The sequence below is a fragment of the Bos taurus genome, chromosome 11 (assembly GCF_002263795.3).
Source record: "Bos taurus isolate L1 Dominette 01449 registration number 42190680 breed Hereford chromosome 11, ARS-UCD2.0, whole genome shotgun sequence".
Taxonomy (NCBI): Eukaryota; Metazoa; Chordata; class Mammalia; order Artiodactyla; family Bovidae; genus Bos; species Bos taurus.
In genome coordinates, this window is record NC_037338.1 from 37202731 (window position 1) to 37218865 (window position 16135).

A 16135-nucleotide genomic window follows, 5' to 3' on the forward strand; every position below is an offset into this window, starting at 1 on the left:
GTTATTTTAAAAAATATTGTTTATGGTGCTTAATTCACATAATAATCCCTTATATATTCAGTTTACTTTCTGTTGTCTTCATGTGATTTCTCCATAGCAAGTTTTGCTTTTAATTTTATTTAATAAATAATAGCATTTACTAATGACTTCTTCCATTTAGGGTACCATCATACTTAATGGCTTGTTATATCTGAGCCCTTTACCCCTGGCACTGTTTTATATAGTTAGCATCTGTGGTCCAGAGAAGCATAGAATTAGGACTCTTGTTTATCAGAAGGTGGCTAATTAGTAGCTGCACTAGAGGGCACAGTTTTCACAGTTGACCTTGAGATACAGGAATGGTTAGGTGCTTGAGTTCCCAAACTAGACTTCTTCCTTGCCTCTCTCAAATTGAATTTTCCCAGCATACTGATATGTAGGGTTGCTAGATTTAGGAAAAACAAGCAAGACTACTTAGAGTTTAGATTTCAGATAAACAGCATATCATTTTTAGTGGAAATATGTCTCATGGAATATATATGGGGTGTACTTGTACTAAAAGTTCATTGTTCATCTGAAATTCACCTTTAACTTGACATCCTGCATTTATCTGGCAGTTCAGTTATATAGTTGAGAAAGGTTTTTTATCCTGTAACCCACATTCAGATGTGTATACAAAAGTATAATCCCATTCCTATTAGAAGTACCGTGTCAGCTTTTAAAAGTCCATGTTTTTTATCCTCCATTGGAAACGACAGTTGAGAAGTTGTTACTGAGTGGCTGCTTCTGGGTATCCACTAAGACCAACACAAAAAGGACTTCAGTCTGGTTTGCCACAGCCTCAGGGATTACATTTGTTCCATGAGAACTTCTTGGCTGTGAGTGTGGGTGGACTCAGTCCAGCTCTTTCTCCTTGGAGGGGAGTCCATTTGTTAAGGTGACTTACTGAAGTCTTGACTGATTTTGGAGAGTTCTTAGTTTGAGATTGAACTACTTTGGTAATAATTTGGGAAAGGGATTTAACTTTGGATCATTTATATTTCACTTGTAGAGGCAATAGCTGTTAAGAGTGACCTTCAAATACTCTTCCCATTAAAATCACTTTTCCCGATTTTTTACTTTCCCATAGTGCTGTCTTGGAGAAGGCAATGGCACCCCACTCCAGTACTCTTGCCTGGAAAATCCCATGGACAGAGGAGCCTGGTAGGCTGCAGTCCATGGGGTCGCTAAGAGTTGGACATGACTGAGCGACCTCACTTTCACTTCTCACTTTCATGTATTGGAGAAGGAAATGGCAACCCACTCCAGTGTTCTTGCCTGGAGAATCCCAGGGACGGGGGAGCCTGGTAGGCTGCCATCTATGGGGTCGCACAGAGTCGGACACAACTGAAGCGACTTAGCAGCAGCAGCAGCAGCAGTGCTGTCTAGAAAATGCTGGTGAGGTTTTTGTATCAGCCTTGGAACTCTGTTAGCATTCAACCTGAAGGGTCCTGCATACCTTTGGGAAATACTGATTGGAGGATTAGAGGTCACAGAAACCTGAGTGTCTTGTATTTTTTCTTTTTTACACTCTGGATATGATATCTCTGTTAAGCCAAGTCTCAGAGAAAAAGCTTCACCTGGTTAAGGATACACTGGGTGAGATTAGTAATGGCCAGTGAAGGTTGCCGCTGTCTGCTGGAGGACAGTGAGGCAGAGCGAATGGGTTTTGGACCAATGCTGGCATCTTAATTGCTACCATTTAAAAAGTTTAACATACCCAGTGAAAAAGCACAGGTTTCAGATTATCTTTTGAAGAAAAATGCACAGTGGTGAGAGCTTACTCTGAGGCACAGATAGTGTGTGGGTGGGTTAGCCAAGGAGAAAAAAATCCAATTATAGAGCTGTTTGTTCAGAGTATCCGATTTTGAGGTGGATTTTATCGTTAACTGGTAGCTTTCCAGAAAATAAATTACTTATGTGTAAGGACTCATGCTAGCTAGGCTTTGAATGCTGATGATTATTTGGAACAACTCTTTCTTTCCTTTCGGAGCTGGTCTCCTCATTACCTTTGATGGCCTTTTGCCTTTGGACAGAATTTGCTTCTCAGGCTACAACAAGCCTGAGGTTTATCTGACTGTAGTAGAATTAATTTGCAGGATGGCTTGAATATTCGACCTAGTTGTTTAAATGGCTTAGTACTTGGAGGTGTCTGATTGGATGAAGGTTGGCACTTCATAGTAGGAATTTTCACCTTTTAGAGCAGTGATTCTCCATCTTGGCACCACATTGGAAATCCACTTGAGATTTTAAAAATGCAGAAACCTGGGTCCCACCCCTAAAGAATTTGGTTAAATTATCTGGGGTGCAGAATGGGCACTGTGGGACTTTTAAGGATTCCCCAGGTAATCCTGGGGCTTCCCTGGTGGCTCAGGCAGTAAAGAATCTACTTCCAATGCAGGAGACCCAGGTTCAGTCCCTGGGTTGGGAAGATCTCATGGAGAAGGGAATGACTACCCACTCCAGTATTCTTGCCTGGAAAATTCCATGGACAGAGAAGCCTGGAGGGCTACAATCCATGAGGTCACAAAGAGTCAGACGTGACTGAGCAACTAACACTTTCAGGTGATTCTAACCAAGTTTGCACATTAGCCTTTGGTTTCCTCAGAGTTATGGCTGTAATCTGTGCTGTTTGGAAGGGAAGCTAGGAGCCTTAGTGTGGCTACTAATATTTAAATTAATTAAGGAAAACGAAAGCCTCAGGTCCACGTTTCAGATGCTCAGTTGTCACATACAACTGAGAGCCACTGTAATGGATTTTGCAGATGCAGAATATTTGCAGCATGGTAGAAAGTTCTGGTAGACAGCCTGCATTTAGGCTGTCGTAGGATGTCAGCAGAACTGGGGTGGGGGGTGGGGAAGCTGTGAACATTTGAGAAGTCTGACACAGGAAGGACAGGCTTGGAATAGAGCGAATCCAGCAGGACTTGCCAGTACCAAATTGCCACATACATTTTTAGCAGCCTTTTTGTCAATGGTCTTTTGGCACCAGAAGCCCTGCCACAGTTGGTGCGATGTATTAGGTATCACATCTTGCTGAAAGGTCCAGTTTAGAGCAGGCTAGCCTGAAGGGGTGTGGTAAGCTCCGAGGGCAGGAAGATGTGAGCCCTGGGGAGTACAGGGCCAGGGAGGGGAGAAGTAAGTTTTATTCTTGCAGAGCTAAGGAAAGGCTCTTTTAGGGACCAAAACCTGATATGTGGGGTAAAACTGGGTAGAGTAACTTCTGTCCCTTCTGTTCAAAAGACACCTGCCTCAGTCACTTGCCTCTCATGGCTCATCTCTAGTATGTGGGAGAGAAGGGTGGTAATGGCACATATTTCCAGAGAAATAAAGTTCCATGTGGGCCCCTGTGTTCTTGGAGCATTGAGGAGATAGGGCTTGAGAGGATGGGGAAGAATGAAATCACGTTTATTCAGACATCTCACCTAGACAGCCAAGTCGGGTAGGGTCTGGCAAAGAAAAGGTATAGAGGAAAAGAGGAGGACACTAAAGGCTTGGATTTTCCAAACCACTCTCCCTTTGGGCAGGTCCTCTGCAGGAGTGGGAAACCTGCCAGGTGGAGAGGCTGCCATGAGGCTGGCGGTCTTGTCTGTACCCTCCAGCCTGAGCCCTCTCTCTCATGTTTCTCTGGACATTAGCACCTCCCCAGGAACAGATTTCTGTTGGTTTCTGTGAGCCCACTGAAAAGAAAATGCCAAGTATTCATGGGCACAGGGCAAGCACGGGAAGAGCTCTGATAACGGGAAGAACTCTGATAACACATGAATCAAAAGAATGCAAGTGGTTCCTGGTTGTGTGTGTGTGTCTCAATAGGGTCAATAGGGTGTCTGAGTCACTGGAGTTTTTCCTGTGTTATTTGTCATTGTCTGCTGTTAAATCAGGATGAAGTGTCAATGCCTGTCACAGGGCTCATTTTTTCACTTTGGGACACTTGCCAGGTAAGTGTTCTTGACATGGTTGCATCTAAATATCTGTATTACCAAATTATAACCACACAGCACTGCCTGCTTGCCCCAGTGGAGTAAGTGGTCAGGACATCCCCCCCACCCCCATTACTTACACTCTGTTCTTTGGAGGAGGGGTTAATATTTTATTTATTTTTAATTTTTAGGATTTTTATTGAAGTATAGTTGATTTACAATGTTAGTTTCTGGTGTACAGTGCAGTGATTCAGTTTTATATATACATACACACATACATATATTCTTTTTCAGATTCTTTTCCCTTATACATTATTACAAAATACTGAGTATAGTTCCCTGTGCTGTGCAGTAGGTCCTTGTTGGTTTTCTGTTTTTTCTACAATAATGTTTATCTGTGGGCTTCCCTCTTGGCTCAGTGGTAAAAAAATCCAGCTGCCAATGCTGGAGATGAGGGTTCGGTCCCTGGGTTAGGAAGAGCCCTGGAGAAGGAAATGGCAACCCACTCCAGTATTCTTGCCTGGGAAATCCCATGGACAGAGGAACCTGGCTGGCTATTGTCCTTGGGGTCACAAAAATCGGACATGACTTAGCAACTCAACAACAACAACGTGTATATGTTAATCCCAAACTCCTAAATTATCCCTACCCCCTGTCCCCACCTTGCCCCTGTGGTAACCGTAATTTTGTTTTCTATATCTGTGGCTGTTTTTCTGTTTTGTAAGTAAGTTCATTTGTATCATATTTTAGATTCCACATAAAAGTGATATCATACGATATTTGTCTTTCTCTGACTTACTTCACTTAGGATAATCTCTAGGTCTTGCTGCAAATGCATTGCATCGTTTCCTTCTTTTTATGGCTAAGTAGTATTCCATCGTATATAGGTACCAAAACTTCTTTACCCATTCCTCTGTTGATTGGTTGTTTCCGTGTCTTGGCTTCTGTAATGGTGCTACAGTGAAAATGAGGGCTCATGTGTCTGCTTTGCCTTTGACTGTTGGAAAAGAGGTATGTTTTCTTTTTGTCCCGTTGTCCGTAGTTTATACACACTTTATTAATGCTCATCTTTTATTTTGAACTACATCCAACACCTACTTTGCCTAATTTTCTGTATTCTCTTTTCTTAAGCTCAGAGAGCTAGAAAGGAAATGTTAACTTTTTTAAAAAAGCAGGAAAATGGTAGATTAGAAAGACCAAAAATAAATTCTAAGAAGATTAATAGAAAAGCAAGCATTGATTCATCAATATCTTATGTAGTAGGAAGCCATCCTGGTAACTCATGGAGTGCAACTTGTCTTCTTTTGCTTGTGGATTTCAGAGGTCTTTATAGAATTGAGTTTTAAAGGGCAAGTAGGAAACTTACCCCCAAACTATGGAAAATTTGTGTTCTGTAATACTGTAACCTTTCAGTTTTTAGTGTACTAAGTACACTGAGAAATCTTCCGGAAATAAATAGACCTGGATTCTTGACAGTGAGGTTAGGTTGCAATTACAAAGATGAGGTGGTACCTTAGAGATCCTCTTGTTTGGTGGTTTCCAGACATGTACATCAGAATCACCTGAGAAACTTTTTAAACAATCACAGGTTCTGACCACATCACATCCCTGGTGAATAGAATTTATAGACATGGGCCCAGGAGTCTGTGTTTAAAATTCCTAGGTGATTTCCTAGGTGATTTTGGTCGGAGAAGGCAATGGCACCCCACTCCAGTACTCTTGCCTGGAAAATCCCATGGACGGAGGAGCCTGGTAGGCTGCAGTCCATGGGGTCGCTAAGAGTTGGACATGACTGAGCGACTTCACTTTCACTTCTCACTTTCATGCATTGGAGAAGGAAATGGCAAGCCACTCCAGTGTTCTTGCCTGGAGAATCCCAGGGATGGGGGAGCCTGGTGGGCTGCCGTCTCTGGGGTCACACAGAGTCGGACACGACTGAATCGACTTAGCAGCAGCAGCAGGTGATTTTGGTGAGTTGCCAAGTTTGAGAACCATTTCCTTCCATTTTCAGAAGAATAATCTGAGGACTAGGGAGGTGAACTGATTTCCTTGTTGTTACTGGCAGCCAGAAGGATGACAAGACCAGGGACCTTCCTAAGTCTCCTCCACCACCCCCAAGAATCAGTGATTCTCCAGTTTCACCTTAGTCAGATGTGATGTCTACCTCACTCTGTAGTCTTCTTTTTGAAATTGACTTCACGTTATTTTTAAAATTTGGCTGTCTTGAATTCTGCTCCCGTTTCCTTCCCAGAGTCCTATTTTTTTTTCTCTTCATTTTAAAAGGTGGCATGTTATAGGTCCTGTGTGGTCACACAGCTGGTGTGAGCTTGGAGGGTGATCTCTGGAACCCCTTTTCTCAGATTTCAGTGTCATTCGTTGTCTCATCCCAGTGGCAGTGAGACACTTTGGGATTTACCATTTCTTCTCAAGCATTAAAATAAAAAGTCCTATCTCCTGATATATTTTTGGCTGCAAAAATAACTCCAGATGGTATGTTTTGTATAGGGAAAAAAATAACAGAATTTTTCACACTTTCTCCATGAATTATTTTCCAGCTTTCAATTTTGATGAAGTTATTAATCTTACAAAGGACTCATTCTGTAGAGAGACTAAGCACTAAACAAATGCACTTGTATACAGCATTTAATTTTACTGGCAAAAATTAAGAGAATTGTTACTCTTGAATCTTTACATAATTTGTTACTCTTTTACATCTTTAACACCAGATGTTAAAATAACAGTCCAATTTTCTAGAGATAGAAAATTAACAAAAAATTTTAATCCTTGGATTTGTCATTGAAAAGTGAGTGCCAAAAATGGGATCAAATAAAATGACGTAATTGAAAGTACCTTGAAAAATACATGGCAATATACAGATGTAAGGTACTGATTTTTTAACTTTAAATTTATTTATTTAGTTGAAGGGTAATTGCTTTACAAAATTCTATTTGGTTTCTGCCAAACATCAATATGAATCAGCCATAGGTATATATATGTCCCCTCCGTCTTGAACCTCCCTTCCATTTCCCCAAGGTACTGATTTTTAAAAATCACAATCCTGATTTGATAGCTGATATTTTTCAGATGATTAAGAGCTTTTGCAAAGAGCATGCATACTGAAATCCCTAATTGGGACTTTTTTGCAAAATAGTATGTGGGTTATTTATAGATAATGTTCTTTGAAATGATCTTTTCACTGGGGTCTTTAATTAGTTGGATTTTTCTGGATCAAGGAGAGGACCTGTGATTATTCTTCAAGCCTAAAATATATTTATTCCTAGCTGTGTGTTTCCATAGGAATATGAGAGTACCTCAGCATTCCTCATTCAAGATTCAAGATAATCTCTCAGGCCACTCCAAATCTGTTTACTTTCGCTGGGTTGATGATGCAGAGAATAGAAAACAACTCTTTGGAGATTTTATAAACAGATCTTTTTAATTCTGGAAGTATCTAAGGGGTCTCCTCTGGTAATGCTTTAATTCAGGTAGGGGCCACCAAAAAGGGAAAATAGGACATTTGCACAGTCTTCAACACGGAAATGGTGATAAGCACGTTCTTTCAAAAGGCAGTTTCTCCAGAAATTTTGGATTGAGAATGAGCCCTTTAAGATAACTGGATACTGTGATAAACTGACAGTGTCTGAGTTTCCTCTGAGTGGCAGAGGTGTTTTATGGGACTTAGTAGGGCCACTGCCTCACTGTCATTGGTGGACGTGGAGCTTCAGTCAGAATGTTGAGTACTTCCCTTTACAGACTCTGTGCAGGCACCTGGGCACAGAAACAAGACAGTTCTTCTCTTATGGGGCGAGTGCTCAGGGAGGAAACAGGGAACCAGTAATAAGTCTTTGTCCTGATCGGTGTAAACTACAGGCACAGAACTGCTGTATCTTGGGCAGGTAGGTGATGGATAGGTGTAGGGACACCTTTCTGAAGAAGGATGATGCCTGAGATGACTCTTGAAGAATGAATGGTGTTAGCTGGAAAAATAAGGGTGTGGGAGGTCCCAAGCAGAGGAGGATCTCCCTGCATAAAAGGAAGGAGAAAGAAGATAGTATGCTTTGGTCAAAGGGCTCTATTACAGCTAGAACAAAGGGAATATGTTGAGGATAAAGAGAAGTGAAGCAAGACATAAGGTCATGTACACCTTGAAAGGAAGTTTTTCCCAAAAGACGAAAGGGGGAGGGTGTTGAAAGATTTTAGGCAAGTTTGTGTGTTTTTCAAAGCTCACTTGAGCTCCAGTATGGAAGAGGATGAATTTTAGTGGGCATAATGGCAGAGTAAGCAATAATTAAGTCAAGAAATGCTCTAACCAAAGTCAAGGTTATAGTTCATAATTTTGGGGGGAGCCAAAGAAATTGCTAATAATAAACCTGACTGACAGGAAAAACTGTATCCCAGGGCATCATGGTCCATTACTGTGAGGGTGTCGGGTTAAATTGCTTCAGTCATGTCCGACTGTTTGTGACTCTGTGGACTGTAGCCTGCCAGGCTCCTCCGTCCATGGGATTCTCCAGGCAAGAATACTGCAGTGGGTTGCCATTTCCATTTTGACCTTTTCTCCCACGTAGTCCTATATTACGAAGAGTCTTCAGATCCATATTCAAAAGTTGAAGATTTTTCCTACATGATTAATAAGATTCAAGAATTTTCAAATGTGTTCTCTTCTGATTACTGTAGAGTTAGGTAGAAAAAATTTTCATCACCTACTAGATATTAAGACTTGAGCTATTGTAGTAGTCAACGTTCTTGGTGAAGAACTGGTCAGAAATTTTTAGTCGTATTATGTTAGAATGATTTTTTGGAGTAACATATTCCTGAAGAGCTGTACGTGAAGTAAAATTTTGAACATTGTGTTTTAAGTGCCCTCTGAACGTGCAGCATTTAAATTAACCCTTTTGAAACTTCTGTGGTTTAAACAATCGCTTTTATGTAATTTTCTTCCTATTTTTCTCTTGTCTAAATCCAGATTTTCCAATTAGCCTTTGTTTACAGGCCCTTGAAGAAATTAACATCTGGCATCACTGGGGAACTTAGGTATTTCTTTAGATGTTTCCAGAGAAATAACATGGTACTATAAGAACTTAAAAAAACTGGTAAAATATTTGTTTTGCTGGTATATTGTAATTAAAATTAGCTTCTGATTATGATAGCAATACAGTTCTATAATCCCTTTTAACAGTTTAGTATACTTCTTCCTGGTCTTGCTTATTTGAACTTACTCACACACACTTGTGTCCTTATTTAACACTTTTTAAATCGTGTTCATTTTGTTACATTATGTGTTGTATCCATGTTAATAATGTTTTCTGAAAACTTTTTTTCTGTGACTGTAAGATCCCTTATTAGGGATTTAAGTGGTCTTCAAATTTTTTCGCCCCTATAAAAAGTACAAGATGTGAGCATCATTGCACTCAAATTTTTATCCAAATTCAGCTTTTCCCATACATGCCTAAGACAAGAATTGCTGAAACTAAAGAGTTTCATTTAACACCTGTTTCTAAAGCTGTGCTTTCCAGTAATCTCCTTGCAGGTATCTTACTGCCCCTGTGTTGACTGACTGACTTGTGTGGCAGATGCCTTCAAACTTAAGCAGGCTGTTGCTGCTGCTGCTGCTGCTGCGTCGATTCAGTTGTGTCCGACTCTGTGCGACCCCAGAGACGGCAGCCCACCAGGCTCCCTCATCCCTGGGATTCTCCAGGCAAGAACACTGGAGTGGGTTGCCATTTCCTTCTCCAATGTATGAAAGTGAGAAGTGAAAGTGAGGTCGCTCAGTCGTGTCCGACTCTTAGCGACCCCATGGACTGCAGCCCACCAGGCTCCTCCGTCCATGGGATTTTCCAGGCAAGAGTACTGGAGTGGGGTGCCATTGCCTTCTCCAAAAGGTTTGCTTCTGGAGAAGTAAAGTGAAGTGAAGTTGCTCAGTCATGTCCGACTCTCTGCGATCCTGTGGACTGTAGCCCATCAGGCTCCTCCATCCATGGGATTCTCCAGGCAAGAATACTGGAGTGGGTTTCCATTTCCTTCTCCAGGGGAACTTCCTGACCCAGGGATCGAACCCAGGTCTCTCGCATTGCGGGCAGACGCTTTAACCTCTAAGCCACCAGGGAAGCCCAATGTAAATCAGTGGTTTTCATGCTGAGGACACATGGACAAGTGTCTTATGTCTCAAGCAAAGATATTCCTAGCCTCCAATAGAAATGTAATTGAATTTCTACTGGGTGGGTTTCCTTTCTTTTCATGTGGAATAAGAATGAGATTTATTGGCTTATATCAACTAGAGCAGCAGAGTTAATAGAAATAATAAAAGCTGTCAGACTCTGTTTATCTCTATTATGCTTTTATACACAGATTCTTTTAAAACTATGTTTAGAAAATTATTACTCAGTTTAATGCATCTTCAGAATATTTAATACAATATTTACCAGAAAACCCAATCCTTTGAAGTTTAGATAGGGCCAAAGAGCAGTTTTCTTATAATTTTCTCTAGGCTCCTTATTACTTTTATATTCTATAAACCATATGCCTATATGTGTTCTGAGTTTAAATGGGTCTAAATCAAATCCCTTATGATTATACAGTGGAAGTGAGAAATAGATTTAAGGGACTAGATCTGATAGAGTGCCTGATGAACTATGGACAGAGGTTCATGACATTGTACAGGGGACAGGGATCAAGACCATCCCCAAGAAAAAGAAATGCAAAAAGGCAAAATGGCTGGCTGAGGAGGCCTTACAAAAAGAAGAGAAGTGAAAAGTAAAGGAGAAAAGAAAAGATATAAGCATCTGAATGCAGAGTTCCAAAGAATAGCAAGGAGAGATAAGAAAGCCTTCCTCAGCGATCAGTGCAAAGAAATAGAGGAAAACAACAGAATGGGAAAGACTAGAGATCTCTTCAAGAAAATTAGAGATACCAAGGGAACATTTCATGCAAAGATGGACTCAATAAAGGACAGAAATGGTATGGACCTAACAGAAGCAGAAGATATTAAGAAGAGGTGGCAAGAATACACAGATGAACTGTACAAAAAAGATCTTCACGACCCAGATAATCACAATGGTGTGATCACTCACCTAGAGCCAGACATCCTAGAATGTGAAGTCAAATGGGCCTTAGAAAGCATCACTACGAACAAAGCTAGTGGAGGTGATGGAATTCCAGTTGAGTTATTTCAAATCATCAAGTTATTTGAAAGATGATGCTGTGAAAGTGCTGCACCCAATGTCAGCAAATTTGGAAAACTCAGCAGTGGCCACAGGACTGGAAAAGGTCAGTTTTCATTCCAATCCCAAAGAAAGGCAATGCCAAAGAATGCTCAAACTACCGCACAATTGCACTCATCTCACACGCTGGTCAAGTAATGCTCAAAATTCTCCAAGCTAGGCTTCAGCAATATGTGAACCATGAACTTCCTGATGTTCAAGCTGGTTTTAGAAAAGGCAGAGGAACCAGAGATCAAATTGCCAACATCCGCTGGATCATGGAAAAAGCAAGAGAGTTCCAGAAAAACATCTTTTTCTGCTTTATCGACTATGCCAAAGCCTTTGACTGTGTGGATCACAATAAACTGTGGAAAATTCTGAAAGAGATGGGAATACCAGACCACCTGACCTGCCTCTTGAGGAACCTATATGCAGGTCAGGAAGCAACAGTTAGAACTGGACATGGAACAACAGACTGGTTCCAAATAGGAAAAGGAGTTCATCAAGGCTGTATATTGTCACCCTGTTTATTTAACTTCTATGCAGAGTACATCATGAAAAGCACTGGGCTAGAAGAATCACAAGCTGCAATCAAGATTGCCGGGAGAAATATCAATAACCTCAGATATGCAGATGACACCACCCTTATGGCAGAAAGTGAAGAGGAATTTTAAAAAAGTGTCTTGATGAAAGTGAAAGAGGAGAGTGAAAAAGTTGGCTTAAAACTCAGTATTCAGAAAACGAAGATCATGGCATCTGGTCCCATCACTTCATGGCAAATAGATGGGGAAGCAGTGGAAATGGTGGCTGACTTTATTTTTCTGGTCTCCAAAATCACTTCAGATTGTGATTGCAGCCATGAAATTAAAAGATGCTTACTCCTTGGAAGGAAAGTTATGACCAACCTAGACAGCATATTAAAAAGCAGAGACATTACTTTGTCAGCAAAGGTCCATCTAGTCAAGGCTATGGTTTTTCCAGTGGTCGTATATGGATGTGAGATTTGGACTATAAAGAAAGCTGAGGGGTGAAGAATTGATGCTTTTGAAGTGTTGGAGAAGACTCTTGAGAATCCCTTGGACTGCAAGGAGATCCAACCAGTCCATCCTAAAGGGGATCAGCCCTGGGTGTTCATTGGAAGGATTGATGTTGAAGCTGAAACTCCAATACTTTGGCCACCTGATGTGAAGAGCTAATTCATTGAAAAGACCCTGAGGCTGAGAAAGATTGAGGGCCAGAGGAGAAGAGGACAGAGGATGAGATGGTTGGATGGCATCACCAACTGAATGAACATGGGTTTGGGTGAGCTCCAGGAGTTGGTGATGAACAGGGAGGCCTGGCATGCTGCAGTTCATGGGGTCGCAAAGAGTCGGACATGACTGAGTGACTGAACTGAACTGAAATTGGAGAGGGTCCCAGCCTAAGTGTCAAGATAGGATATTTCTATGTAGAATTGCTTTCTTTTTTCAGCTTATGTTGTACTTACTGCTGAATAGGCCTTTGCACAGAAGGCCTTTTAAATCTCCCAACTAATTTTGGGTGCTGATAGGGTGGCTGTCAAAGGCACAGAAAGTTACTATACCTCCCCCAAGTCACATGAGTGGGTTACTGTCTTTTCTTGGAACACATACAAAGAAGGATCCTTTTCAAGACTGATATAGTTACCACGTCATGCTCTTTCTTACAACACTGCTCTAGAGACTTCCAGTGAGAGAAGCAATTGAATGGTGCCGTCCAAATCCTGAAAAGAACAAGGCTCAATGTAGGGAAATTGGTCAGTGGACAGAACGCAGATTTTTATATAACTGTAATTAATATAGGCATGACTCATTTGCATGGTAAAAAAAGCTTCATATGTGAAGATTGAATTTTAAAAGTCACAGAGAATGTTCACACTGTAAAATGATTCGTCTCTTATAAAAGGATTTATTATCTTTCTTTAAAAAGGATATTCCCCTGGTGCATCTGCTCATTGATTTCTGCTTTTTTAAAAAAATTTTATTAGAATGTCCTGTCGTGCAGTTTCTTTAAAAAAAAAAAAAAAGATCATTTGACCTTTAATATGACCCAAGGATTCCTAGGCATTTACGCAAGAGAAATGAAAGCACATTTTCCACATAGTAACTTGTACACAGATGTCCATAGCAGCCTCATTTGTGGTAGCCCTAAATGGAAACAGCTCAGGTGTCCATCACAGGTAAGCAGATACATAAGCTGAGTTATAGCCATATAGTTGAATACTACTCAGCAATAACAAAAGAATCAGTTATTGCTGTATGCAGCACATGAGTGAATCTCAAAATAATTGTGCTGAGTGAAGAGGCCAGACAGAAAAATAGTTCATACTAAATAATTTTATGTATATAGAAGATGCGGACTATAATCTGTGGGGACAGAAAGCAGATCGGTGGGTATCTGGGGGTCAGAGATTGGAGGGGGGCGGTTAGGTGGAAGTGGGCCAGGAGGAGCGAAACATAGAGGGGAACAGAGAACCTTTCTGGAGTGATGGATATGCTCATTTTCTTCATGGTGGTGATGGTTTCACGGGTTGGTGTATTTATGTCAGAACTTATCAACTCATGTAGTTTATGTATGTGCAGTTCATTATAGCTATTAATTGTCAACTCTCCCTCAAGGAGTTCTGTCTCCACTTGTCTACTGACTCTCCCACTCTGCTTGCTGTATCCCTCCCAACTCACTCACAGTCAAGAAGGTGGGCAGGAATGAGCCGATGATTGTGGTTCAGTATGCAAAATGCTGTGCACAGGGATTACCATGAAGGCCCCCTGTGGGAGGGGAGCTTGAGCTGAGTGTGAGTGACACCACTGAGTGGTGTCTCAGTGGACATGCAGAGTCTGGGAACTGTGAGAGAGTTGAGCTGCCGAGAATTGAGGGTGTGCAGGTTTGTGGCAGGGGGTGACACTGGGGGAAAGCAGGGGCCTTGTGTGCTTATCATATAGTTGGAATCTTTCAAAGTTTGAAACTTTGTTTTGAAAGCCTCGGGGCATCATTGCTGGATGGTAAGCAGGAGAAAGATAAAATCAGCTTGGGCCTTTCCCCATGTCTATTGTCTAGGAGGATGGGGAGGCGGGAATTACCAACTTGAAGCTCAAGGAGCCCTGATGAGATTCCACTCCCCAGTCTGTCCAGAGAATGTTCCTGCCAGAGAGAATCTTGTTATCCAAGAGGGGCTGCCCTGCCAGACAGCTCTGCACTGTCCAAGAAACTGGACACCACACTGGAATCCCACCTGTAGAAATACTTAACATTTCTCCTTTCAAAAAATGCAATGTTCTTTGCAGAAACTAAGGAGAACATGGTTTTCTTTCAAAAATAAAATTTAAATTGCCTTTTATACCATCACCCAGTGCTAAGAACTACTTTTAACATTCTGGTGTGTATATTACTCCTGATAAGTATATGTTTTCAAACAGAAATAGAATCATCATCTGTTTATTTTGTTACCTGGTGTTTCATCTGAGCATTGTTCCATGTTTTACACCTAAATATTGATGCATGAGAGTCAACATATTACATATATCATGATTTATTTAACCAAACTTTGTTTTGGAATATTTTTTGTTATAAGATTTTATTATAAAGTTTTTAAAATTCTGGAAAAATGCAGAATTTTATTAAAATTAAATCTATGAATGTACAATTTATTAAAATTTGATTCAGATGTATTTTTTATTTATATTACAGAAAAATAGCCTTGATCTAGTGCATATTATAACTAAATGAAGGAGAGGGAGGTCCACTGGTACAATTACATGTAGATACATACAGTGATTCTTTGTTATCCAGTGATAATTATTTCATCTGTGCTGTTCAGAAAAAGTAACCACCAATGTGAACTCTATTGTTTCAAAGAAAGATTTCTTATCAGAAATAAGTTAAAAAGTATAAATAATAAGTTATTTTTAATGTTCTATGAATTGTTTTAAGCTTTTTATATGCATTAACTCAATTCTTTAAACAGTTTTATGAGATAGAGAATTATTATTATATAATAAGTGATATTATTATTATATATTACAATATTATAATTATTTTTATAAATTATTTTTCCTGTTTTACAGATAAACGGAAGCATAGAGAAGTTAGTAATTTGCCCAAAGAAGTGATCAGTTTAGATAATGAAAACGTTCAAGGTCACATCATTAGTAAGCAAAGACATGCAATTGAATCTCCTCATTTCTTATCTTAATTGGTGTGATCAGGGTGAAAGGAAAACAGGCCCTCTCCTGCAGTGCTGGTGGGAGAACCCATTTTTCCAGGGTAGTAGGTTTCTTATCTTGAAATTGACCCTAACAAAATAATGGACACAGTTAATAGTGATATTACCACATTCATGAAAATATTTTTGAGAATAGTGAACAAAACTTCCCTGGTGGCTTAGAGGGTAAAGTATCTGCCTGCAATGTGGGAGACCCGGGTTTGATCCCTGGGTCGGGAAGATCCCCTGGAGAAGGAAATGGCAACCCACTCTAGTACTTTTGCCTGGAAAATCCCATGGATTGAGGAGCCTGGTAGACCTACAGTCCATGGGGTCGCAAAGAGTCAGACACAACTGAGCGAGTTCACTTAGTAGGAACTTGGTTAAATAAAGTTATAGTACATCTATACTGTACAACAGCACTCAGCAGCAATCACAAATGATGATGTGAGCACATGTCTGTGGAGATGGTTGTTCAGGAAACTGTATTCTCATCTCTTGGTATCTGGGGGCATTGGTCCCAGGAACACTCTCCCACTCCATACAAAATTCTACAGATGCTCAGGTCCCTTATATAAAGTGGCATAGTAGAGGCGGCCCTCTGTGGATGAACCCATGGATGCAGAGGGCCAGCTGTGAATGGGGACAGCCATATGGCATGGAACATGAAGATCTGATGTCCAGCCACATTGAGCTCCTGCTGCTGCTACTGCTAAGTCACTTCAGTCGTGTCCGACTCTGTGCGACCCCATAGACGGCAGCCCACCAGGCTCCCCTGT

The 16135-nt window shown here is 40.7% G+C and overlaps 1 protein-coding gene across 9 annotated transcripts in view; it reads left to right on the forward strand.

Annotated features, from left to right (window-relative positions):
• The window catches only part of SPTBN1 (spectrin beta, non-erythrocytic 1), a 213086-nt gene that overhangs the window by 26697 nt on the left and 170254 nt on the right, over window positions 1-16135 (forward strand). The window lies entirely within an intron of this gene.